This window comes from Salvelinus namaycush, unplaced genomic scaffold (assembly GCF_016432855.1).
Source record: "Salvelinus namaycush isolate Seneca unplaced genomic scaffold, SaNama_1.0 Scaffold142, whole genome shotgun sequence".
Taxonomy (NCBI): domain Eukaryota; kingdom Metazoa; phylum Chordata; class Actinopteri; order Salmoniformes; family Salmonidae; genus Salvelinus; species Salvelinus namaycush.
The window spans coordinates 109,591-124,066 of NW_024058142.1; the positions used below are offsets into that span (position 1 = coordinate 109,591).

The 14,476-nt window shown below is 45.3% G+C and overlaps 1 protein-coding gene across 1 annotated transcript in view; it reads left to right on the forward strand.

Annotated features, from left to right (window-relative positions):
• The window catches only part of LOC120036668 (RNA-binding protein Musashi homolog 2-like), a 306,714-nt gene that overhangs the window by 79,501 nt on the left and 212,737 nt on the right, over positions 1 to 14,476 (forward strand). The gene's annotated exons all lie outside the window — the stretch shown is intronic.

Here is a 14,476-nt window from a genome sequence, read left to right on the forward strand (position 1 = left end):
GGGCCGTGGCTAGCAGGCTAGCGGATGGGCCTTCAGGGGACGTCGCGACGTAGGAGCCTGTTGAAACACCTCGGGTGGATTACGTCGGTAGACCAGTCGTGGTGGAATCGGCGGGGCCCCGTGTCGGCAGTAAAGCGGTCCAGGTCAATTGGAAAAATATGTATTGTAGCCCAAGGAGTGGCTGATGGACCTCTTCAGCTGGCCGGGATGGGCTTAGCACGAGGCTAGTTCCAGGCTCACTGGTGCTTGCTTCGGGCCAGAGACGTTAGCCAGGGGGTAGCCACTCGGATAGCAGCTAGCTAGCTGCAATGATCCAGGTGAAAGGTTCAGAGCTTGCGTTAGGAAACTGGAGGAAACCAGAGAAAAAGCAGTAGGGTATGCTCTGGGTTTAATCGCGCTGTGCAGACTGGCAGGAGTTGACCGGGCTAGGGTGAATTGATGACCGCTAGCAGTGGCTAACTGACTACTAGCTAGTAGCTAGTTAGCTGGCTAGCTTCTGTTGGGGGTTCCGGTTCTAAAGTATAGAAAATAGCAGATTCATTCCACATTGGGTGAGGCGGGTTGCAGGAGAGTATTGTTGAAACTGAGGTTAAAAATCTTAAAAATATATACGAAGGGGAAAAAAAGATATGTACACGGGACACGACAAGACAAAGAGAAATATGTCAACTGCTACGCCATCTTGGAATGTGTCGGCTCAGGGATTCGAACCAGCAACCTTTCGGTTACTGGCCCAACGCTCTTAACCGCTAGGCTACCTGCTGTATTCAAGCATAACCACTTCTCTCACAATTTAAGTAATCTGCTCTCCTATTAATACCTGTTCATTGTCTTGGCTCTCAGCACTGTGCACCACACACAGCAGCAAGTTCCACTGTTTTCCATAGAACCCTGAATCAGTCTGATACATACTGCTCATCCTTCCTCCCAGCCCTCAGAGGAGATGTATCCCGTCCGTTTTACTGTTTTGTTTTGATGCGGCCGACATTAATTGCATTGTTTTCCACAGAGAGTGGTGCAGCCCAGAGCTCCTTGTTTAATCACCAGTGATAAAAGTGAATGAAGCGTGAGGAGGCCTAGGAGATGTACTTGGCTGGCTGCTACAGAGCAAGGGGACCAATCTCCCTCTGTCACGTCACAGTCCAGATTGGAGTGCAAGGAAACTAGCTACTTACTCATATATGGGCATTCCTACATGTTACAATTGCCAGCTACAGACAGAATCCCATGTAGCCTCTATCCTTCCTCCGAATGCAGTATATAGATTTCACACAATAGAAAGTGAGGCAGTTAAACGATGGTCTGCTTACATGCGATGGGCTTGAACCTTGACACTGGCTGTCATTTCCAATTCTCCTATGCTAATATGTTCCCCTCTCTAACTAGCAGGGCTTGTAAAGCAGGCCTGGCTGCCTCAGAACATCCATATCCCCTTCTCAGCGTGCAATTGTGGATGGTTTGATTAGATGAATGTGTGTGTTGTACGTCTCTCCTGGCCATGTTTGCTTAGTGGTCTGGCAGCATGGTCTGTTCCGTCCCTGAGATGTAGGCGGTTGCCCCCTGTCATTAATTGAGTGATCGATCGACGAGGGTGTAATGAATCTCCTTACTCTCCTCTCTCTCTCCCACTATCGATGCCTCTGCACTGCAACTTTGTAACCCATTGTATATGACTACCTTTCTCCCATCACACTTGTTTCAGTGTAGCCTAGCTATGGTCTTTGGCTTTTCCCAGACAGCTGAATAGTTCCAATGTCTTTCTTTTCCTACATTTGAGTCATTTTGGCAGACACTCTTATCCAGAGGGACTTACAGGAGCAATTACGGTTAAGTGCCTTGTTCAAGGGGGCATCGGCAGATTTTTCACCTAATCTGCTCTGGGATTTGAACGAGTGACCTTTCGGTTACTGGTCCAAAGCTCTTAACCGCTAGGCTACCATCCTCTTTCCTTCATCACCAGTGATCTCCCGACTATCACCAGTGATCTCATAATCTTTTTTCCTTCATCTCATTGATATGGAGAAAACCCATCTGAATATGGCAGAATACAGACTGCAAGGCAATCAAACAGGCAAAACGTCAGTATAGAGACAAGGTGGAGTCGCAATTCAATGGCTCAGACACAAGATGTATGTGGCAGGGCATACAGACAATCACAGACTACAAAAGGAAAACCAACCACGTCGCAGACACCAGCATCTTGCTTCTGGACAAACTAAACACCGTCTTTGCCCGCTTTGAAGATAACACAGTGCCGCCGATGCGGCCAGCTACCAAGGACTGTGGGCTCTCCTCCGTGGCCAACGTGAGTAAGACATTTAAACGTGTTTACCCTCGCAAGGCTGCCGGCCCAGACGGCATCCCTTGCCGCGTCCCCAGAGCATGCGCAGACCAGCTGGCTGGTGTGTTTACGGACATATTCAATATCTCCCTATCCCAGCCTGCTGTCCCCACATACCCAAGAATGCAAAGGTAACTGAACTAAATGACTATCGCACTGTAGCACTCTACTGTCATCATGAAGTGCTTTGAGAGACCAGTCAAGGATATATCATCTCCACCCTAGACCCACTTCAGTTTGCAACCACACTGCCCTATCCCATCTGGACAAAAGGAATGCCTATGTAAGAAAGCTGTTCATTGACCATAGCTCAGCATTCAACACCACAGTACCCTCCAAGCTCATCATTAAGCTTGAGACCCTGGGTCTGAACCCCACCCTGTGCAACTGGGTCCTGGACTTCCTGACGGGCCGCTCCCAGGTTGTGAAGGTAGGAAACAACACCTCCACTTCACTGATCCTTAACACTGGGGCCCCACAAGGGTGTGTGCTCAGCCCCCTCCTGTACACCCTGTTCACCCATGACCGCGTGGCTATGCACATCTCCAACTCAATCATCAAGTTTGCAGACGATTAAACAGTAGTAGGCTTGATTACCAACAATGACGAGACAGCCTACAGGGAGGAGATGAGGGCTCTGGGAGTGTGGTGTCAGGAAAATAACTTCTCACTCAATGTCAACAAAACAAAGGAGATGATCGTGGACTTCAGGAAACAGCAGAGGGAGCACCTCCCTATCCACATCGAGAGGGACAGCAGTGGAGAATGTGGAAAGTTTTAAGTTCCTTGGCATACATATCACTGACAAACTGAAATGGTCCACCTACACAGACAGTGTGTTGAAGAAGGCGCAACAGTGCCTCCTCAACCTCAGAAGGCTGAAGAAATGTGGCTTGTCACCTAAAACCTTCACAAACTTTTACAGATGCACAATTGAGAGCATCCTGTCTCGCTGTATCACAACCTGGTACGGCAACTGCACCACCCGCAGGGCTCTCCGTGGTGGTGCGGTCTGCACCTCGCATCACCGTGGGCAAACTACCTGCCCTCCAGGACACCTACAGTACCCGATGTAACAAGAAGGCCAAAAAGATCATCAAGGACAACAAAACACCCAAGCCACTGCCTGTTCACCCCGCTATCATCCAGAAAGCGAGGTCAGTACATGTGCATCAAAGCTGGGACCGAGAGACTGAAAAACAGCTTCTATCTCAAGGCCATCGGACTGTTAAATAGCCATCGCTAGCACAGAGATGCTGCTGCCTACGTACACAGACTTGAAATCATTGGCCACTTTAATAAATAGAACACTTTAATAATGTCACTTTAATAATGTTTACATATCTTGCATTACTCATCTCATATGCATATACTGTATTCTATACTATCTACTGTATCTTAGTCTATAGCGCTCTGACATTGCTCATCCATATATTTATATATTCTTAGTTCCTTTACTTAGATTTGTGTGTATTAGGTATTTGTTGTGAAATTGTTAGATTACTTGTTAGATATTGCTGCCCTGTCGGAACTAGAAGCACAAGCATTTCTTTACACCCGCAATAACATCTGCTAAACATGTGTATGTGACCAATCAAATTTGATTTGATTTGAAACGTATCCAGTCCTTTTTAGTTTCCAGTGCTGAGACACAGCCAGGGATAGATGCAAGGCTTCTATTTCCCACAATGTGCAGCCAATGTAAATAGTGTAGTAGTTCATCTAAACAGCTGTCATAAACAATGATTTATATATATACACTAGATGACTGACAGGGGGCGCAGTATTGAACCGCCTCCGTCTCCGTGGTCCCGTGTGGCTCAGTTGGTAGAGCATGGCGCTTGCAACGCCAGGGTTGTGGGTTCAATTCCCACGGGGGGACCAGGATGAATATGTATGAACTTTCCAATTTGTAAGTCGCTCTGGATAAGAGCGTCTGCTAAATGACTTAAATGTAAATGACTTAAATGTCTTGGCACCATTGTAAAGAATATTTTGGAACTTATAGAAATCTATTTATTAATGTCTACACTTGTTTTTGCCGCATTAATTGTATTGTAGATGCTTTAATGCATACTTTTAAATGATGTTATGTGAGCTAAACATAATAAAGAAAAAAAAATAAAATAAAAAATATATATATATATACAGTACCAGTCAAAAGTTTGGACCCACCTACTCATTCAAGGATTTTTATTTATTAAAAAAAAAAAATACATTTTAGAATGTTAGTGAAGACATCAAAACTATGAAATAACACATATGGAATCATGTAGTAACCAAAAAAGTGTTAAACAAATCAAAAACAAATATTTTATATTTTAGGTTCTTCAAAGTAGCCACCCTTTGCCTCGATGACAGCTTTGCACACTCTTGGCATTCTCTCAACCAGCTTCAAACGTTCAAAGTTATTGAAATGTTCCGGATTGACTGACCTTCATGTCTTAAAGTAATCATGAACTGTTGTTTCTCTTTGCTTATTTGAGCTGTTCTTGCCATAATATGGACTTGGTATTTTACCAAATATTCTGTATAACACCCCTACCTTTTCACAACACAACTGATTGGCTCAAAAGCATTAAGAAGAAAAGAAATTCCACAAATTCACTTTTAAAAAAGAAATTCCACAAATTCACTTTTAACAAGGCACACCAGTTAATTGAAATGCATTCCAGGTGACTACCTCATGAAGCAGGTTGAGAGAATGCCAAGAGTGTGCAAAGCTGTCATCAAGGCAAAGGGTGGCTACTTTGAAGAACCTAAAATATAACATATATTTTGATTTGTTTAACACTTTTTTGGTTACTACATGATTCCATGTGTGTTATTTCATAGTTTTGATGTAGGTGTGTCCAGACTTTGAGTAGGTGTGTCCAAACTTTTCACTGGTACCGTTCTAAAGTTTGGGGTCACTTTGAAATGTCCTTGTTTTTCAAAGAAAAGCAAAATTTTTTGTCCTCAACTGCCAGCTTCATTAAATAGTACCCGCAAAACACCAGTCTCAACATCAACAGTGAAGAGGCGACTCCGGGATGCTGGCCTTCTAGGCAGAGTTCCTCTCTCCAGTGTCTTTGTTCTTTTGCCCATCTTAATCTTTTCTTTTTATTGGCCAGTCTGAGATCTGGCTATTTCTTTGCAACTCTGCCTAGAAGGCCAGCATCCTGGAGTCGCCTCTTCACTGTTGACGTTGAGACTGGTGTTTTGCAGGTACTATTTAATGAATCTGCCAGTTGAGGACTTGTGAGGCGTCTGTTTCTCAAACTAGACACTAATGTACTTGTCCTCTTGCTCATTTGTGCACCGGGGCCTCCCACTCCTCTTTCTATTCTGGTTAGAGCCCGTTTGCGCTGTTCTGTGAAGGGAGTAGTACACAGCGTTGTACGAGATCTTTAATTTCTTGGAATAGCCTTCATTTCTCAGAACAAGAATAGACTGACGAGTTTCAGAAGAAAGGTCTTTGAATCTGGCCATTTTGAGCCTGTAATCAAACCCACAAATGTTGATGCTCCAGATTCTCAGCTAGTCTACAGAAGGAAAGGTTAATTGCTTCTTTAATCAGAACAACAGTTTTCAGCTGTGCTAACATAATTGCAAAAGGGTTTTCTAATGATCAATTAGCCTTTAAAATGTATAAACTTGGATTAGCTAACACAACGTGCCATTGGAACACAGGAGTGATTGTTGCTGATAATGGGCCTCTGTATGCCTATGTAGATATTCCATACAAAATCAGCCGTTTCCAGCTACAATAGTCATTTACAACATTAACAATGTCTACACTGTATTTCTGATCAATTTGATGTCATTTTAATGGACAACAAAATGTGCTTTTCTTTAAAAAACAAGGACATTTCTAAGTGACCCCAAACTTTTGAACTATAGTGTGTATTTTTTTATCCATAAAGTATCAATTCTGTTACTGTCCCACCTACTTGAAATATTTAGATATTTAGATATTTAATATAGAATTCCATTCATTCCAACTGCTTCTTCTCGGGAGTGACAATATGGCCGACCAGTGTCTTCAAAGCCTCTCACTGGCCAATACATAGCATCAGCCATCCGGGGTTTATATACAGTGCCTTAAGAAAGTATTCACACCACTTGACTTTTTCCACATGTTGTTGTGTTACAAAGTGGGATTAAAATGGATTTTATTGTCATTTTTTGTAAATGATCGACACAATAATCTGGCAAAGTGGAAGAAAATGTCTAACATTTGTCATAAATTAATGAAAAATGTAACACTGATATATCTTAATATCTTAATTCAACCCCCTGAGTCAATAGATGTTATAATCACTTTTGGCAGCAATTCCAGCTGTGTGTCTTTCTGGGTAAGATTCTAAGAGCACACCTGGATTGTACAACATTTGCACATTTATGATATTCAAAATTCTTCAAGCTCTGTCAAATTGGTTGTTGATCATTGCTAGACAACCATTTTCAGGTCTTGCCATACGCTTTCAAGCAGATTTAAGTTAAAACTGTAATTCGGCCCCTCAGGAACATTCACTGTCAAATTGGTAAGCAACTCCAGTGTAGATTTGGCATTGTGTTTTAGTTTATTGTCCTGGCGAAAGGTGAATTCATCTACCAGTGTCTGGTGGAAAGCAGACTGAACCAGGTTTTCCTCTAGGATTTTGCCTGTGGTTAGCTCTTTAGCTCTTTCTTTTTTATCCTGAAAACCCCCCCAGTGCAGCTACCATTATGCTTGAAGATATGGAGAGTGTTACTCACTAATGTGTTGTATTGGATTTGCCCCAAACATAACACTTTGTATTCAGTATTACTTTAGTGCCTTGTTGCAAACAGGATGCTGGTTTTGGAATATTTTTATTCTGTTCAGGCTTCCTTATTTTCACTCTGTCAATTAGGTTAGTTTTGTGGAGGAACTACAATGTTGTCGATCCATCCTCAGTTTTCTCCTATCAAAGCCATTATACTCTGTAACTGTTTTAAAGTCACCACTGACCTCATGGTGAAATCCCTGAGAGGTTTCCTTCCTCTCCGGCAACTGAGTTGGGAAGTACACTTGTATCTTTGTAGTGACTGGGTGTATTGATACACCATCCAAAGTTTAATTAATAGTATTATATTCAAGGTCTGCTTTTATTTTTACACATCTGCCAATAGGTGTCCTTCTTTGCGAGGCATTGGAAATCCTCCTTGGTTTTTGTGGTTGAACCTGTTTAAAATTCACTGCTCGATTGAAGGACTTTACAGATGATTGTAAGTGTGGGGTACAAAGTCAAGGGGTGTGAATTCTTTCTAAAGGCACTGTACATACTTAGTCAAAACTCATTAGACCAAGCCTTGAATTTCAGCCTTCACCCGCTGCTTCCTACAACACTCCCAGCCATACAACACTTTGCTGCTTTTGTCCTTAGCTAAATTCTTTAGCTTGGCTGATTAAATAAAAAAAGAAATGTGTGCACGTTTATCATTTTGCGTAGTTATCATAATTGCATTTGGTGGGATAGGGTACTTTTTGTTGTCGCTGCTTTCCTCAGTAAGGAAGTGAAATTTAGCATCTCACTGAATTACAGGCGGTAGATGTTGGTCTGTCTGACTGTCCCAGTGGTCCTGGTGAATTTAACTAAGTGTTGGATAGCATTCCTTCCATTTTCCCCTGGATAGAAACACAATCTACCTGTGTCTGTCTGCCAGGCAGCGCGTCCCGCCTCCCCAAGCTTTTATTCCCTCCAGCCCTCCGGTAATACATTTTGCAGTTCTTAAAAAAAGCTCCCGATATCCAATTATATTTCCAGCGTAAGTAAAACATGCTGTCAACAAACTTACCTCAACCACCTGAAAGAGAAATTGGTAGCAGGAAACAGTGTCAGCAACAAATGCTGGCAGCTTTAATTGAGAGACCTGCCAAGAAATGTTTTGCTGCATAACTTATAGGTGAGTGTGTGTGAGTTTATATGTTTGTTTTTGTAAGTCTGATTTCGACCAGAATATTGATTACAGTCCATGGTGGTTGAGGGTTAATATATCTTAATCTGAAACCTAATGGTTAAATGTGTTTTATATTAGGAGCATAACGTAGTGGCATCTGAAGCTGGTTGGCCAAACGTTGTGGCCCTTTCACTTTTGGGGTTGCCAACTAGTCAACTGAAGTCCTCAAGTCTGTGTGTGTGTGCATGCGTGCCCTCATCCAGTGCAAAGCTGTAAGTGATACTGTGTTGCATCTCCAGAGAGGGGGAGTTACGATCCCTGCCTATAAGAAACATTAACCTCCACCCCTCACTGCGCTACCCACCCTACCCCCACCAACTCACTGCTCTACCCCCTACCTCCACCCCCCCACTGCTCTACCCACCCTACCTACACCCGCCGCCCTGCTCTACCACCCTACCTTCACCCGCCGCCCTGCTCTACCCCCCTACCTCCACCCCCCCACTGCTCTACCCACCCTACCTTCACCCGCCGCCCTGCTCTACCCCCCTACCTCCACCCCCCCACTGCTCTACCCACCCTACCTTCACCCGCCGCCCTGCTCTACCACCCTACCTTCACCCGCCGCCCTGCTCTACCCCCCTACCTCCACCCCCCCACTGCTCTACCCACCCTACCTTCACCCGCCGCCCTGCTCTACCCCCCTACCTTCACCCGCCGCCCTGCTCTACCCCCTACCTCCACCCCCCCCACTGCTCTACCCACCCTACCTTCACCCGCCGCCCTGCTCTACCCACCCTACCTTCACCCGCCGCACTGCTCTACCCACCCTACCTTCCCCCGCCGCCCTGCTCTACCCACCCTACCTTCACCCGCCGCCCTGCTCTACCCACCCTACCTTCACCCGCCACCCTGCTCTACCCCCTACCTCCACCCCCCCCCCCCCCCCCCACTGCTCTACTCTCCTACCTTCACCCCCTCACTGCTCTACCCTCCTACCTCCACCCGCTCACTGCTCTACCCTCCTACCTCCACCCCCTCACTGCTCTACCCCCCTACCTCCCCTCACTGCTCTACCCCCCTACCTCCACCCCTCACTGCTCTACCTCCCTACCTCCACCCCTCACTGCTCTACCTCCCTACCTCCACTCCTCACTGCTCTACCTCCCTACCTCCACCCCTCACTGCTCTACCCCCCTACCTCCACCCCTCACTGCTCTACCCCCCTACCTCCCCTCACTGCTCTACCTCCCTACCTCCACCCCTCACTGCTCTACCTCCCTACCTCCACTCCTCACTGCTCTACCTCCCTACCTCCACCCCTCACTGCTCTACCTCCCTACCTCCACCCCTCACTGCTCTAACCATCTACATCCACCCCTCACTGCTCTACCTCCCTACCTCCACCCCTCACTGCTCTACCTCCCTACCTCCACCCCTCACTGCTCTACCTCCCTACCTCCACCCCTCACTGCTCTACCTCCCTACATCCACCCCCTCACTGCACTACCCCTCTACATCCACCCACTACTGTCCCCCTCCAGTCTGTAGCTTCACTCCATTTGAAAGCAGTTTAACAGCAGCAGGGGCAGGTGCAGCTCTCTGTGTGCCGTCATAAAGCAGGCATTATGATGACATTAGTCATCATGCCTGGCCTACGTCTCTGTATTAAGCCCTCTCTGCAGATCGCTGGACGGACAGTAAAAGCTGCGGTGGCTGCACCAATTAGCTGTAATGGCGTTTAATGTCAGAGTAGCCCAACCAGCTCAGGTTTAACACTCTGACACAGGGGCTTTTAACTGGAGCCAGAGGCCATACAGAGAAGAGTGATTTAGCTGTTGCCCTGTGTGGGTGGTTGGGTGTGTGTGTCAGAGCTGGCTAATTAATTCCTCGGCACATCTGAATGCATTAGGAGATGTCCGTCACTATACTACTTGGTGCAAATGGTTGCTAAAGTGGCCGCTTTGCATCGATCTGAACCTCGCACCCTCTTTGGGGACAGTGCTCTTGCCTCATAACTCTCTCTCCCCCTCTCTCACGCACACACACACACACACACACACACACACACACACACACCGCCAGATCAGTAGGGATGACAGTAGGGATTTTAAACTGCATTGCTGCTTAGGGGTTTGAAAGTAAGCATTTCACTGTAAGGTCTACACCTGTTGTAATCGGCGCATGTGACTAATGCAATTTGATTTGATGACCAGGGATGTTCTGTTGATAAGTGCGTGAATTGGACAATTTTCGGCCTCCCGGGTGGCGCAGTGGTCTAGGGCACTGCATCGCAGCGCTGGCTGTGCCACCAGAGACTCTGGGTTTGCGCCCAGGTTCTGTCGCAGCCGGCCGCGACCGGGAGGTCCGTGGGGCGATGCACAATTGGCCTAGCGTCGTCCGGGTTAGGGAGGGTTTGGTAGGGATATCCTTGTCTCATCGCGCACCAGCGACTCCTGTGGCGGGCCGGGCGCAGTGCACGGTGTTTCCTCCGACACATTGGTGCGGCTGGCTTCCGGGTTGGATGCGCGCTGTATTAAGAAGCAGTGCGGCTTGGTTGGGTTGTGTTTCGGAGGACGCATGGCTTTCGACCTTCGTCTCTCCCGAGCCCGTACGGGAGTTGTAGCGATGAGACAAGATAGTAACTACTAACAATTGGATACCACGAAATTGGGGAGAAAAAGTTGGTAAAATTCAACAAAAAAAAAGAAAAAAAGAATTGGACCATTTTCCTGTCCTGCTAACCATTCAAAATGTAACGAGTACTTTTGGGTGTCAAGGAAAATTAAGGAATTTCTTAAGGAATTTCGTGAAGTAAAAGTTGTCAAAATTATAAACAGTAAAGTAAAGCACAGATACCCCAAAAAACGACTTAAGTAGTACTTTAAAGTATTTTCACTTAAGTACTTTACACCACTGCACCTAGCAGGGGTAGACAGAGGTGAAGGGAAACAAAAGGAGAGCCTTCCCAGCTGCAGTGTAGCAGTAATACCATACTGTTACATGGTAACAGGTGACACAGAGCCTCAGCCACCAGTGTAGAGAAGTAGGGGAGAGGGTGTGTGTGCTGGCAACTGGTGCCTTTATCCAGTCATACAGTTACAAATGAGGCAGCCTCTGGTGCTGTCCCCTCCCATCATCTGCTGGCTGGGACAGCTCTACACCTCTACTATTACACGCACACACACACAGACACACACTCTCATTCACTCACACACTGTTACCTAGCAACATTGACTGGGGAACACTGCCCAGGCGGGCTCCGTCACCCCCCCCCCCCCACCCTACATATCCATAGCGACATTTAAAGGTCTGACCCCCCCACCTACATATCCTGCTGTGTCCAGCAATTTCTCTCCCTCTCTTAACTTAACAGCTGTATGTGGGGTAGCCACACCACCAGTGGTCCAGGTCCCAGGGACGCCTTCTTCCTGAAAATAACACAATGCTCCACTTTTACACTGTTACATAAATATATGTTAGTGTGGCTGTATGTATGTCCGCTGTGTTCCGTGTGCGGTGCGGTAGTGGCGTTTAGTGTCTATCTCCATCAGGGGGACAGACAGCCAGATGAATCCTCATTGTGGCTGATTGAGCCTGATGAATATGATTATGGCTTATAGCAACAGGGCTCTTAGTGGAAGAGAGATTGATGCGTGCCTTCTGGGGAAGGGAAGGTAGCACTGAGGGTGAGTTGAAGCATAAGCTGTGTTCGAATACCCATACTAACATACTGTATACTACATACTTAATGAGTATATACTACATACTATATACTATTAGTTAATTTTGTATACTGTAAACAAACGTTATCGTTTCAGTTTAGCGTACTAGCTCTTTGCCTGTCTACCGGAAGTTGATGCTGTTGCTATGCAACCTATTGCTAGCTTGTTAGCATAACAAATGACTAGCTAAACATTTTACGATTTCTGGTGTGTTTGTAAATTCAATCTGGAGTGCCAGAGTACGCTCTGGGCGTTTGTAAAGCTAGAGCATTGTCAGATCGTCTGTTCGTAAATTCAGAGTGTTTCGCTCTCGGAGCGTTCAGGGCGCTCACTGGACGCTCTGGCCGATGAGTTGGGCAACGGCAGTCAAGCACCCAAGCTAACTGGATAACTTTGGCTAGCTACTTCCAGACACAAATGAGAGAACACTCTGACCATTTTACTAGCCCTAGCAGAGCTGGTTAGGCTGTTTACATGTTATCCAGATCGTTGGTGACTGTAACTGTGCTGCTGGCAACAATTTCATTCCGTTTTTTTTGCCAACGTTTACTGACACCGGCCATATTCAATGGCTGTTGAGCGTTGTAAATTCATCAGTTATTGTGCGCTCTGACACACTCAGACTAGAGTGCTCTGAAATCGGAGTAGATAGCCAGAATAATCAATGTCCATTGAAACGCTCAACGACTATAGCACTTAGCTAAGAATGATGTGAATAATCAAGTCAATAGATGCTGGGTAGTTAGTTAGATAGCAGATAGTTAATATACTGCCTGGCAAGTTTGATGTATTAGTAGCTACCTAATGTTTGGTAACATACTGGTACATACTGATGTAATGCTATGCGGTTCGTAAGGATAGCATAGCTAACAAATTGTCAGCCAACGTAACGTAACTTATTTGAAACGTCATAACTTTATTACATTGCTCAACATTTTCTTAACATTTGTCATAATTAGTTAAAGCAATGAATTTGAATGCGCTCTTGTCGGACTTCGGTTGCATATTTAGCGCCATTTTCTTCAAATCTGAAAACGTTGTGAAGCCACGCCCATTTTCTGAAGAATTGCATTATGGGCCCTCAAAGCACAGAAATAGTGTACACTGCTTGTATACTTCGTATTTTGGTGAATTTAATACGACATCCGGGGACATTTGGTATACTAACTATATCCATACGATGACCAATAAGCATACTACAGTTGAAGTCGGAAGTTTACATACACTTAGGTTGGAGTCATTAAAATTAGTTTTTCAACCACTACACAAATTTCTTGTTGACAAACTATAGTTTTGGCAAGTCGATTAGGACATCTACTTCGTGCATGACACAAGTAATTTTTCCAACAATTGTTTACAGACAGATTATTTCACTTTTAATTCACTGTATCACAATTCCAGTGGGTCAGAAGTTTACATACACTACGTTGACTGTGCCTTTAAACAGCTTGGAACATTCCAGAAAATGATGTCATGGCTTTAGAAGCTTCTGATATGCTAATTGACATCATTTGAGTCAATTGGAGGTGTATCTGTGGATGCATTTCAAGGCCTACGTTCAAACTCAGTGCCTCTTTGCTTGACATCATGGGAAAATCAAAAGAAATCAGCCAAGACCTCAGAAAAAAAATGTGGACGTCCACAAGTCTGGTTCATCCTTGGGAGCAATTTCCAAACGCTTGAAGGTACCACGTTCATCTGTACAAACAATAGTACGCAAGTATAAACACCATGGGACCACGCAGCCGTCATACCGCTCAGGAAGGAGACACGTTCTGTCTCCTAGAGATGAACATACTTTGGTGCAAAAAGTGCAAATCAATCCCAGAACAACAGCAAAGGACCTTGTAAAGATGCTGGAGGAAACAGGTACAAACGTATCTATATCCACAGTAAAACGAGTCCTATATCGACATAACCTGAAAGGCAAGGAAGAAGCCACTGCTCTAAAACCGCCATAAAAAAGCCAGACTACGGTTTGCAACTGCACATGGGGACAAAGATCGTACCTTTTGGAGAAATGTCCTTTGGTCTAATGAAACAAAAATATAACTTTTTGGCCATAATGACCATCGTTATGTTTGGAGGAAAAAAGGGGAGGCTTGCAAGCCGAAGAACACCATCCCAACCGTGAGGCATGGGTCTTCCAAATGGACAATGACCCCAAGCATGTTTCCAAAGTTGCAGCAAAATGGCTTAAGGACAACAAGGTCAAGGTATTGGAGTGGCCATCACAAAGCTCTGACCTCAATCCTATAGAAAATTTGTGGGCAGAACTGAAAAAGCATGTGCGAGCAAGGAGGCCTACAAACCTGACTCAGTTACACCAGCTCTGTCAGGAGGAATGGGTCAAAATGCACCCAATTTATTTTGGGAGGCTTGTGGAAGGCTACCGAAACGTTTGACCCAAGTTAAACAATTTAAAGGCAATGCTACCAAATACTAATTGAGTGTATGTAAACTTCTGACCCACTGGGAATGTGATGAAAGAAATAAAAGCTGAAAT